Here is a 13,854-nt window from a genome sequence, read left to right as displayed (position 1 = left end):
AAGTGTTCTCCCTAGTACCCCAAAGACCCAATTTCCACAAACCAGTTGCAAGTCTGGGTACTTTGAAGATATGGGATAGATCTGTTCTGCACAGCTCTAAGGCCAGCAGAGGGAGCATAAATTAATTATTTTTTTTCCATATCTTTGGTAGCAACAGTATGAGACCACATTCAAATGGCAGAAAACAGTTTCTCATTGAAGAGAAAACCAAAAATTTTTTTGCAAACAGAGAAAGTTTTCTTCTCTGTTAATTTTAAATTTTCAAAGTATCCTATAAAAACACCAGTAATACAGAAAGCTATATGATACAGCTGACAATTTGTGAACTCTTTCCATAGTGGCACTCAAGAAGGGGCTTAGGTAACATTTTCTTCATTGAAAGATAATCAGACTTGCCTAAGAAAAACTTATTTTAATTTAAAAATTATGGTATTTCTAATTCATATCTCAATTGTATCATCATTTAACATTGCTTCTTTATTTTTAACAGCAGAATGCAGTCTGAGAAATTTTCCAGCTGGTTTCCAAATAACGTTAACATTCAGACAGCACACAGTCCCACCTGTCCCACCATAGAGCCACATCACTACCTTCAAAATACGTCTATATGAGTAAAATCAACTAATAGAGCCAATCTATATATCTGGTAAGATATTCTCAAGTAAGGCACACGGATATGGCTGAGCAGGCAAGTACATCAAAGGGTTCAGTAGTCAAAGTGGCATTTCCTCAGTAGAAGAACAATAAAACCAGCACTCATCGTTAGCCAGGAGCAGTCTGGAGCTCAGACACACTCTTGGATTTTTCAACTCCAAACTTCACAAAGAAAAAAGATTTACTAACAAATACAACCATGAACCTTAATTCACAAACAGCAGCCCTCAGGTTTTAATACTCAGCATCACACCTAAGCATGGAGGCATTAGCCTTAAAAACCTTCATCTGGCAACTGATTCTGCAGCCTTGGTCGTGAAGCCAGGCTGCTGAATGCCTATGAGATATCTTCCATTCTTCATAAACTTCCTATAAAGTCCTTCACGGAGTTTAAAATCCATCTTTACCTTCAAAGGACCTTATAGCCAATCTAAATCTTGAAGTCCACCATCAATGACTATGCTTATCAAATAAGCTAGAAGTCTACAGCAGCGACTGTTAGGAAAGGAAGCAGAAATGTCCTAAGGAACTGATGTGAAGTTTTTAACAATTCCCCATCTCCTCAGCTATTTGGTGAAAGTTACATAAAACCCTATTCACAATACGGCATTGTACAATTCAAATGAAGACATTAAAATGAATAGCTAGAAATTAAAGCAGCTGCTCCCAGACAATGGCTTGCAACTCAGGGAGTCATGAACTCCCAACAAAACTTCATCACACGGATCAGTTTGTACAGCTGAAGTAGGGCCCTGCAGAAAGTTTAAGACCACATAGTAAAGTCTAGGCCTTTAGTTTAGACTTCTACAGCATCCAGTCAGCTAAATTCAGTACGTGGTTGTAATTTTTCAGACTTCTGATAAATGTATTAGAAAAATGATGCTAAAAAATGATCATACTGTTTCAAGTCAGAGACTTAAAAGTTTCACTCCAAATCTGTACCATGGTAACCGCACATATCAATACACACACACAAAATCAAAGGATTTTCCTTCATAAAATTCACAGCCTTCAGGTTTACAAACCAATAAATGGAATGAAAAAATAAAAGAAATCATTAATCTCTCTATTAAAGGAGCTTTACAGACTCCACTAAAAAACCCAAAGGTCTTTGACTGCGAGGTGTCTGTTTTCAAAACAGAAAATGAGTGTGAAACTTTTAATTAAAATTATCTAGCCCTAAAACTAACTATACTATTTTTGCATTTTCCTGTCTTCAATTCTGCCATCCATCTTCTGTTGTATTCATATATTACTGCCTTAAACCAAACAACTCCAGGCAAAACATGGTTGCCAATAACAGAGAATGGGTCTAAATTAAAAAATTAAAAACAAAACAAGTTTTCTGAATTAAATACACTTTTCTTCTCAAAATAAGTATTCTGAAAAATCAAGTTGTACTTCAGGAGTTTCTGATAACCATTAAATCTGCTGTTAGGTATTACAATAGATTAAAACAGCACAAAACAATAAAATCATTAAATCTTTAAAAAGTGGAGCAACTTAATCGATCACAGAACTAGAGGGAAATAGATGATGCAGAAGATACATCACAAAAAAAATTAAACATTTGGCAATTTTTACAATGGAAAAAAAATAGATATTTGTCTCCAAAAGTCAGTATTTTTTGTTCATGATACTTCTGCCTTAACTGCTATTGTTTTCTCTTCATCTAAGAGATTTAGAAACATTCCTGCATTTGAAGCACTTCACTTGAACTTGAGAAACCATCAAGATGTTTGTTTTCCTCCTTCTAATCTATGAATAAAAATGAAGTCAAAAGGATGAGACCTCCTAATGTCATGATTAATTTAATGAGACTAGATGTGGTTGGACTTTTTGTGCTGTAGTTTCAGATAATTACTTTATCTGAAGTAAATTTCCTTAATGCATATGTTTACAAGAGTTCAAAATATGCTACTGTAAAGGGCAGCTGAAGCTTGCTCAAGTGAGAGTGCAAAATGGCACCAATAGATAAGGAGCAATGGAAAAATAAGGATAGTACTGTTGTGGAAGGTGACATTACATGAAGTGGTGATCCATGGATTCCTGTGGTCTACCTCGCTTTTTCTTAGCCTAAACTGTCCACCTAACTAGACATTCATCTTTATAAGCAAAAGGCAAAAATACAATTTGGAAGTTTGGCTTCACATTCAAAAAACCTTATTAGTTTACACTGAGCTAAACAGGGCGGGGAGGAGCTGCTGTTGTCAAATCATTACTTCTGAAAAGCAAGTGATGCTTTCCAAATGTTACATTTTATGAGTGGTTATCTGAAATGTTTAACACCAGCTTCCCATATTTTAGCTGCTGTTCTTGTTATTAAGCACAACACACAAGTAAGTTAGGTTTAGAAATTGTGAATCACCTGCTAAGGCATTTTGATTTTCCTCTGTAGGTAAAATGGATTGTATGGTGATCATAGGAGCTTGGGTGTGATCCACTGCCAACTAAAAGATATAAAGACTTTTCAAAAACAACAAAACAAATCAAGCCTAGTTTTAAAAGGAGTTTAAATAACAAAAGCCAGAAAGCAGAATGGGAATTAATGATGTCTCAGCATTTCCTTCTGACATTGTACTGTATACACTTCCAGGTAAACAAAAATATTGTAGATAGACATAAAGCCAGGCTAAAAATCCCCCAGCAAATGCAGGCAGACATCTGCTGCCTGGAAACCTTGTGAACCCCCATCCCTCAAATTATTAGTACAATACTTGGCAAAATTTCACAGCCAGGAAACTATGGTTAGACTGGGCTCTGCCAAAGTCATCTGCAGGTTCAAACATTCTTTTGCCAGCTAATATAGGTGACAGCTTGCAGCAACAGCTTAAAACCATGTCAGGCTCCTGCCAGCATTTTGTGCTCTTGCTGTAGAGGAGTGTGTCCAAAAAGGCAGGCTTAGCCAAGCAACAAGACAGTCACTTATCAGTTTAGCATCAATTAAGGTCAACCTTCAGATTAGTTTCTCAGACCCATTCTTATCCTAAGGCCAGTCAATATCCTCTCTTCCATCGAGATAAATCTTTAAAGAGCCTGTCTACAGTTAGAAATGGAACAGAAAAAAAAGAAACAAGAAACTTCAGGCTGGTGATCTGGATAACAGAAGACAGACATGGAGACTGTTTCTCTGTTTTGCCTGTCCTTAAAAAATGACAGCTTCCAGCCCAGCTTTCTCTGCATCATCTGCAGAACATTCCTCCACGGAAGACTCCTCCTCTAAACCACTTAGAACTAGCTATTATTTTCTGCATGTAAATGATATATTAAAGCACAAACACCCCTTCCCACTCCTAGCCTATTACATGATTATTTTCTAGAAGTATTAACTTCTTTCATTTTTCCTTTCTGCAAAATTTACCAAATCACAAGAAAATAGAAGTAGCTTTAAGATCAAAACTGCATTATTTATCCTGAGAAGATACAAAACAGTTTTACCTAAGTACCAAGCTCTTCCCCACTGTCTCACAATGTTTCCAGTAACATTGGAGGAACCACTCCCAGCACTAAAGGAAACTTTCTACCTCATATAGTTCTCTAATCCTTTGAGAAAGCTTGCTTGAGTCTTTTTTCTTTTCTTTTCTTTCTTGTTTTACAGCATAACTCCCATCAGCCAAGAACAAGAAAATGCTGTCAGCTTTTATGATAACCAAGTCTTACTATTTTTAAGTTTTCCACAGCAAATACAACCAATAGTATAACAAAGTAGCCTGCTATAAAGGCAAATAAAAACTAATTAGACATAGCCATTTTAGTTCTAGAGGGTTAAGCAGCGTAAGGAGTTTTTCCATGCCTATTTGAACTGAAAGGTTTTTTGTTTGCTCAAGAAACCTAGATTTCAAATAAATGGTCCCTCCAAATGATCTTTTCAAACCACACATTGAGAACAGAAACACTAAGAATGAAGATTTGTTTTGTTTTGTTTTGACAGCAAGTTGGGTTGGTCTTTTGGGAATCCTGAAAACAAAGCAATTTTCTTTTATCTGTAAAAGGGAAGAAAAAAAAAAAAATCTTTCCCTTGATACCACATTCTTTGATACAAAGCTTTGGTGATGGAAAATCTATATGACCGAGTACTTGCACAAAGGTGGCAGCAGTTAACGATACCTTTGAATAGGACAAGAAGCAGTGGCAAGGAGGGAAGCAAAAAAAGGAGTGTATTTTGGGTCTGTATGACGTGTTCTTTATAGAAAACAGAAACAACTGTAATGAAAAAAACCTTTAAAACTGGTGAAGCCATGACAAAACAGGTAACAAACAGAGAAGAGTGGCCATTTACATGATGCCAGCGAGAGCTGAGAGAAGTGGCCACAACGATCAACGAGAGTCCGCAAGGGCGGAGGAGGGACCCCAGTGTGGTACTGTCGGATCTGTGGAGTGGGGGAATGACAGAGGGAATGTTTACCTGTTTCTTTGATAGGAAAACCAGGGTAGGGACAGAGAAGAGCAAGGCTCACATTGTGCTCTCCTCCTAGCTGTGGCAAACACCTTCGAAATAAAGCAGCAGGCGCTAAGGCGGACTCGTGCATACCTGCAGCCTGTGATGTGGTTTCAGCGAACAAACATTTCTTTTCACGGTCTGCTCTAGAACCGCTTTACATCAGAACCAGTAATGTGACCCTCACTTAAAACTGGAGAAAGCAGATGAGGAAAGGTAAGATGACGGAGCGAGCGTTACGCAGGCACAACCAAAACAAGCCAAGTGCAGTAACAACCTGCAGAGCTTCCTACTCCGCTGTCTCAAGTAACGCAGCGCAGCACGGGGCATTTAGCAATCTGAAATCAGAAAGCTTTCTTTCTCTCATTTTAAGTTGAAGAAAGACACTTCAAAAAAAAATGCAATCAAGGGATTTTAAGGAATGCTTTTTTCCTTTTATGTTGGTGGTATTGTTGCTGTTGTTTTTCAATTAAAAGAGCACCAGAAAAGCTGGTGACTCAGAGTTCCCTCCAACCCAGTCAGTAACCTACTCTCAAGCTGATCTTCCCAGCTGTTACAGTACTAACATCCATACAGATACTGTATTTTATTTCCTGGGCAACACACTTCAAGCCTTAAATATTTAGCATCTTTTTTTCTGACAAATCTCTTACTCCAGTGATTTTCTTTTTTTCCCCTCTATCCCTTGTTTCCAAATGAAATATCCTTGTTCCTGCCCTAAGCCAGTGGTTTAACAGTGAAAACAGATTTCTACTCCTTGCCCTCTAAAAGAATGAGACACGCAGACACATTCCCAGGAGGGAAAGGGAAAAAAGGGAAATTTAACAGAACTGAGAAAGGAGCCTAGAGGTCAACGAAAGTCTCCATGGGAACTTTCGGATACAATCTTTTGCATGTTCACTCTTATTTTCTTTTACTTAATTAATAGTACATTTAGTTTAGATCACCTCCTTAAAAAAAGGGTGTTTTTTTTAAAAAAACCCACAACTTATCTAGGGGGTTTGAAAAACTCCTGTCACTTTTTAAAATTCAGATGCCATTAACATATGAGCTTCATTAACATAAAAGTAAAGAAAAAAGTTGAACTAGAGATGAAGTCCACATTTAAACAGATTTTAAAAACCTGTTTTGAAATCAATATCATTTTAGCACAACTCAGTTGGGTTCCAAAACTACCAGAGAGGAGAAAAATCAAAAAGTCACTGTAGGTTAAAGTCTTTGGCTTCCTAACAACAAGACAGCATCATCACTGGATGTATAGATGACATAGCACAGACAACCAGTCTGACGCTAAAAATAGTGAGTTCTAAGAAACTGCTTCAACATTTTATTTCTTTTTAAGCTGAAGCATTTAAACTTGAGCACAAAATTGAGTTCCACTGAAGACAGAAGGACAGATACACGCTTAAACATTTCACTGAAATGCAGCCTTAAATCACACCTTATCTAAAAGTACTAGCTCGTTTACTGCATGCTGGTATTAACCATCTTCCATCAGAAACACAAAGGGCTCTAAGACAACCATTACCACTCAATGGCAGCATGTTTTTCAGCAGAGAAGGCAGACCTCATCCTGGGAGGAGGAGCAGGAGCATTGCCAGCAGGCCAGGGAAGAAGTTCTTCTCCCCTCTAACCAGCACCTGCGAGACCCACAGCTCAAGCAGCACACAACGTTCCTGCATGAGGCTGGAGAGAACCACCAAGGCGGACAGGGCTGGAGCACATGACATACAAAAAGATGCTGAAACAACTGAGATTGTTCAGCTTTAAAACAGAAGGGAAAGGGAAAAGCCTCTGCTGTCCACAGCTACCTAGAGGAGGGCTGAAGAGAATACAGAGCCAGGCTCCTCAAAGGTGTGCACAGGCAGGACAAAAGGCAACAGACAAGTAGGAATGCAGAAGATCTGGACCAGATGTGAAGTCTGTTTTGTACCACAGAAGCAGTCAAACACACAAAGAGAGACGCAGACAGGTCATGGTCAAAACTTCACTGAAAAAGTTTCTGAGCAACCTGCTCTGACTTGTCCTGCTTTGATTGGGGATTGGATTAGCCAACCTTCAGAGGTAATTTATGTAATTTTTACATGAAACCTACATTATTCTAAGATTTGTGCTTGTACTGGTTGTTACAACGCTATGAAAAAGTAAGTTTGGTGCTTCACAGTAGCCAAAAAAAAAAAAATCTTTACATACAGATCTTGTAAAACTCAGTCATCTCCATACCACCAACAGCAGATGCACCCCTTTTTGCAATTTCAGTCCCAGGCTTCATTAATTGAGAACCTGTCAGCCACACTGGACTGACAGTTTTTACCCTGAATTTATAACCTCTGCAGAGAACACAAATCAATATTGAAATCAGCAAGTGTAAAATACCCAACTGACAGCTCCCATAACTAGTACAAAATACGATATAGCAATAATAGAGACCTTATTGCAGCCTTTCAATACATAAAGGGGGCTTATAAGATAGACAGGAGAGACTTTTTACCAGAGGCTGGTGTGATGGGGCAAGAGGTAATAGTTTTAAACTAAAAGAGGGTAGATTAGATTGGATATAAGGAAGAAATTCTTCACTCTGAGGGTGGTGAGACACTGGAATAGGTCGCCCAGAGAAGTTCTGGACACCCCATCCCTGGAAGAGTACAAGGACAGGCTGGGTGAGGCTTTGAGCAACCTGATCTAGTGGAAGGTGTCCTTGCCCATAGTAGAGGGAATGGACTACATGATCTTTAAAAGCCCCTTCCAAGGCAAACCAACCTGTGATTCTATGATTGGTAAGAGCTGTATGCAATTCTGGTCCCCTTTGTATTCTCCCCCTCATCGCAAAAAAGAAACACAGTAGAAATGGGGAAAGATTGAGAAAAAGGCAAAAAGAAAATAAAATTAATGGAATGGTTTCAACATACAGCAGCAGTAATACTAATTTTACTAGGCCCCTGGGTATTAAAATGTATATGCAATTATACCAGATTAATGTACTTATGTCTGGATTCACAACAAGCTAATATTAACAGTCTGTTTAGAGTGATTCTGCCTTCGTTAGTATAATAGTATAATAGGCCTCTGCTTTAGTCACAGATGAAAGCGACAAATCCAGTATACCATCCCTCAAGATGGGGAAAAGAAGCTGGATTAGGAGTTGGAATACAACAAAAGTGTCATAAAATCAGAAGTGGCACAATGAAGGTGAGTAGAGAATATGGTTGTTTCAAGATAAGACAAAAAAAGCACTGTATAAAAGGCAGATGCAAAACTAAAAGCATAGTTATGATCCACCATGCGTTGGCCACTCTCAAGACAGAATGGCGGTGAGATAGACTTTGTCTGACGCAGCATGGCCATTTTTACCAAAGTGTGAAAAATCCACAGTGCAGTGGACATATGGTTCTTGTCTGTGGTCCAGAAGTCAGGGAAAGGGCCAAGTTTTTGCTACTGCAGATTATGTCTCTCTGGAGCAATGATTCCAAATGAACCACCTGCTTAAGCATTATCACTGGCTGAACTAGCAATAATTTACAATTTAAAAATTCAGAGAACAGATGATAATCTCTTGGCTATGATCCTAAGAAGTTTTTTATCATGAGAACTGAAGATTACGAAAAGCTGATGTTCATAACAGTTTTCAAATCTTCAAATTTCTGGAGGATTCACATTTAAGTTCCAGTCACGCTGGAGTTTCAGACATAACAATGCGCTTCACAATAAAGTATGCTTTTTCACAATTTTGCATCAGATACAATCATTAGCATTAATGCAAAACCAGCACGCAAGCAGTTTACTTCTATTTGCACAAAGAAGAAAGCCTATGGAGAATTAGAAACTCTTTTGATGTATTTTATAATGCTGTCAGTGATAGCAACAAAATTCCTCCAGCAAGATGTACAGACTGTTTTTAATGCACCTCCACTGCACAGTAAAGCCTTGTTGTTTTCCAGGAATTAGAGAGAGACTGCCTTCTGCATAAACTTCAGGGAGTTTCTCAAGAATAATTCTTGCTGGCGTCAACAAGACTGACAGTAAGTAGCAGGATCTATGTACAACTATTTGTATAACTGAAATATTTTTTGCCTGTTGATTAATAAGAGAATGTACTGTGTGTCCTGCTTTCATTAAATCTTTTTTGAAAAGAAATTTCAAAACCTGACACACAGATGTCCTGTATCATCAGTTGTGACTAACTCAGTGAACAAAGGCTCCTAGATAAAACTGAATTAAAAAAAGATATACTATCATGCTGCACAAAACAGCAGGCAAAAGGCATCTTCCCTCATCATGATGCTGGTTTTAGGGAAAACAGAATTAATATTCCATAATGGACAGTTCAAGGTCTCTCATGTACTATGAGAGTACATGGAATACATCTAATCTGCAAGCTGCTTGCCTTACACCAAACGGAAAGCCTTCTGATCATTTTCAGCATAATGAAGGCAGAATGAGGTTACCTAAATGCCATGTTTATTAGCAGTTTCTCTATAAACATAAAATACTTGAAAAGGCAATTCTTTTAAAAGCTTTTGAAAATCCAGTAGAATGTAAGATAATGCTTGATCTCTCCTCCCTGAGTTAAGTATGCTCTTTTCCTTAAAAAAAAAATAAATTGGAATCATACTTACACTGCTCCTATTAATACTTGGTTGCACTACAAGATCAAAGCCTGCAGGACAAGGTTCACTGGTTCTGTGCAACCTCACAGATCTAGCAGATAGAAAGGAAGATTATAAGGATTTTTTAAAATTATTTAGAGGCCTGAGACCCTTTTTTCAAAAAAGATACAGGAATTCTGAGAAATTTCCTTATGAATTTCAGTAAGTAGATTTTTATGTTTATTTTATACCCTCAACAAGTTGACCCATCATCTAAAAGAAAGGATAACCCAAATGATAGACATCATTCAGAAAACACTGTTCTAGGTACAAATATATAAAAACAGATGTTTATGATGCATCTCAGTCTCCTCTTGCACTCCCTTACTGAACTCCATCTGTTGTAAAATTTGAATCAGAAATTTTTAGGTTTTGAACAGACATCATGTTTTTAACCTGTTCTTATGCACCAGCTTACAGCTGGTCCTAGTTAGAGGAGGTGGCCCCAATGACACAAGGGAAATGGAACCATTAAGAGTGGAGCCAAGCCCCACGAGAGCTGCCATTTTGAAGGGGCAAGTTTCCACTCCATCACCACATTTGACCATATTAAAATCAAAGCATTTAAATGAATGGCCATTTCTCTAACATCTGCAGTGATCTGAGCCATTTCAGGGTCAAGGGACATAAGTTTCTTTCTTTAGTGATAGATAATAATGTTAAATTACCACTTTTAAATATGTTTCAAGAGGATTATTCTGTTAGAATAAAAAGCAATAATCGGGATTTCTTCAGTGTTAAGAGTAAAAGCAAACAAGTTTCAATGTGGCAGTGACAAGAGGCATGGCAAGCTTTGGCCTGCAAGCTAGTAAGAACAAATGCTGGCAGGACTTGTGACCCTGTGGAGCACTCTGTTCCTCAAGGACTGCACACCATGGAAAGGACCCACGCTGGAGCAGCTGACAAGAACTGCCGCCCATGGCAAGGACTCATGTTGGAAAAGTTCATGGAAGACTGTATCCTATAGGAAGGACCTCACACTGAAGAGTGTGAGGAGTCCTCCCCATGAGGAGGAAGGAGCATCAGAAACAGTGTGTGATGAACTGACCACAACCCCCGTTCCCTGTCCCCCTGCGCAGCTCAGGTGGAGGAGGTAGAGATATTGGGAGCAAAATTAAGCCTGGCAAGAAGGGAGGGGTGGGGGGAAGCTGTTTTAAGATTTATTTGCATTTTCTCATTATCCTACTGGCAATAAATTGTAATAATTTTCCCCAAGTCGAGTCCGTTTTGCCCATGACAGTAATTGCTACGTGATCTCTCCCTGCCCTTATCTTGACCCACGAGTCTTTCGTTACATTTTCTCTCCCCTGTCCAGCTGAGGAGGGGGAGCAACCAAGCTTCTTTGGTGAGCACCTAGCGTCCAGCCAGGGTCAACCCACCACAGCCCTCTTCTTGCATCCTGAATTTTCAGGGACAACTGACATACAATAACAATGGAAAAAGAATTTATAATTTTAGAATAGATCCATTAGAAGAGGTATAGAAAGGCTGAATAAATTGGCTTTTACTTTTCAAAATCAGTTTAAAGAAGTGTTTACCATGTTGCTACTGAATGTCGTTGGAAACTAAAAGTATGCTTTCAATTCAAATGAAAACCAAATCTTTTCCATTAGGAACAAATTTAGGTACACATCATTGTTACTAAGCCAACGGCAGTGTAAATATCAAAGAGATTAACTTATCAATGTTATTGCAATGTGTCTCCCTACTTCCAACTTCAGGGAAGGCCACTATTTAAGTGCCTTTTAAATTTAATAGCATCAGATACAAGCCTTCACATCAAATACAAATTACTTTTACCTTCTGCTGTTCAATGAGGACGCTAGCTTTTCTTTGGACCAACCTGCACACACCTTCTGGCCATTTAAACCAAGTCTCAAGGCAGGCGTCCCATGCTGGCAGTCACCTGCTGCATCCCAGCTCACCTCCTCTTTCCCAGCCCCACCCCGCAGACGCCGCTGGCCATTTCACAGCAGCTGCTGAGGTCTCAGCTCCTGTGCGTCTCTCGCTTCCCTCCCCAGTTGGTGCTGGTTGCTTGGAAACACCACAGGAAAGGGGATTTCGTATTGGCTTTAGACAATGGTGAGCTCAATTGATAGCAGCTGATGGAAGATGATGTACTTTTAAGTTTGTCCATATTTCAAATCATCCTTTGCAGTATTAAGAAAAACCCATGATGCATTTAAAGAAGCTGAGCAAGAGCCAGGACTGAATTGGGATAAAGGAAAGAAGAAATGTGTGGCTGTGAGTCTAGCTGTAATTTACTGAAAGAAAAAAAAAAAAACCACAACAAAAAACCACCAAACTTCTCAAAGAAGTAGTTTTGAAGAAGAATATTTGCTGCTGTCAAATGAGAGGGCTTAGGAGAAAATGTTTACTTGTGCCACAAAAATACAATTGACGTCTCCCACATTGACTCAAAAGTGCATCAGGGCATTTACAGCCAGCACTTCCAGGTGCGTTGCAGACCTCTGAAGAGGAATGTTGGCTCTTTCACTTCTAGTCCAGACATGGGAGTTTTCAACCAGCAGCTGTTTCTGCTTGGGTTGCTCTGTGTATCATGGGCAACAGCTAGTTGACAAGGTCATCTAGGTGACTGAACAGAGTATTTTGCAGGAACACTACACACTACATTCTGCATCTTTAACATAACATATGAAAATGGAATCGGTCCAATATCACTTATCATTAAAGGAAAGCACGCAAGTTTCACCATGAGAAATACCAAGGCTAGGCTGTAACTCACCATCCACAATAGACTACGGGAGAAGCAGCGAAGATGTGGCACACAGTAACATTTCTATCAGCAAGAAACACCTAGAACTCAAAAAAACAGCAACAGCCTCTACAAAAGGAGTTGGGGAGGCAGGAGCTTGTGGGAGAGGAACAGACCCAGAGGAGTGAAGCCACAGACATACCAGCAAAGGAGATCTGCATGTTGCCCTTACTTGAAAAGGTCACAGAAGGGTAAATCTGACTCCGGCAATCAGGAGATTTGCAGCTGAGTCAGGCAACTGCTCTTTCTTCTGGGCTCCCTACAGATGGTCTGCAGCGAGGGTGCCGTCCTATGACACTGCAAAGCCGCGTGTTTACCTCAAAAACATCCAGTGACCCCCTGCCCGGCAGCTCACTCAACGTGTGCTCGAATCTTCCACCAGTTCCCATCATAGCTACAGAGAAACAGGATTTTATGGAGGAAGTGCAAGCCTTCAAAGATGCAATACATGATGCTATTTATATGAGAAGAGAGGCTGAACATTTTTTTTTCACATTGATTCTTCCAGTAATTCACTCTGTAAAGTAATCTGTGAGTATAAGTCTAGAAGAAATTAAAGTAATGTCATCCCACTGTGCTACAACACAAGAATTCAGATTTAAACAGGTGACCTTCCTCAATAAAGGACAGCAACTCAATTCTGTGATTGAGAAGAGCAGTATTTCACTTCACCATTCATGTCTGATGGATGGTGTTGCAACGACATTGATTTAAAACCAGAGGCTTTCTGTTCTCAGTGGACATAGACAATGATCACAAATGTCACCTACGTGACACACTTCTTCCTGGGCCTCAGGTAGAGAGAAGCTCTCAAAAGCAGCCGATGTGACATAACAATAGCAAAAAACATACAGTTCTGTCTAGAAAAGAGACATCAAGTAACCATTTCACACTACCAGCATACTAAATGAGTGCCAGCGTGCCTGTGTGCCCTTTCTTCTGTGCAAGATGACACTGAACCATCCTGACTTTTCAGCCCATGAAGCTCTACCAATACATACTGCCATAGGGAGAACAATCCTTCGACTCAGCATTTGCTACCCAATTTCATCATGTAAATCAAGTCTCTCGACACCTTTCCTAACACCACACTACTTACGCTTTGTTCCTCCTGAAGGCCAGGTATTTGCTTTATAATCTCAAAGTTCATCAACGACTCTAACTCCCTGTGATATTACACCACAAGGACCAACTGGAAAGATTGTATAGACTGTAAATTTTTCACAAATACACTGTAAAACTTTCAGACAAGGAAAGAAAAGTCCTTACACTAAAAACAATTTAAGTTACTCCAACCTCAAGCACTGTGATACAGATCTAACATGTGCATCTCCAACACC

At 39.3% G+C, this 13,854-nt stretch overlaps 1 protein-coding gene across 1 annotated transcript in view; it reads right to left on the bottom strand.

The window, feature by feature from the left end:
* SLC2A13 (solute carrier family 2 member 13) overlaps positions 1-13,854 on the bottom strand; it is a 175,111-nt gene that overhangs the window by 100,985 nt on the left and 60,272 nt on the right. The gene's annotated exons all lie outside the window — the stretch shown is intronic.

Source organism: Tauraco erythrolophus, chromosome 4 (assembly GCF_009769465.1).
Source record: "Tauraco erythrolophus isolate bTauEry1 chromosome 4, bTauEry1.pri, whole genome shotgun sequence".
In the NCBI taxonomy this organism is placed as follows: Eukaryota; Metazoa; Chordata; class Aves; order Musophagiformes; family Musophagidae; genus Tauraco; species Tauraco erythrolophus.
Note: the sequence above shows the minus strand (reverse complement) of the source record. Positions and strands in the feature narration are given on the sequence as shown.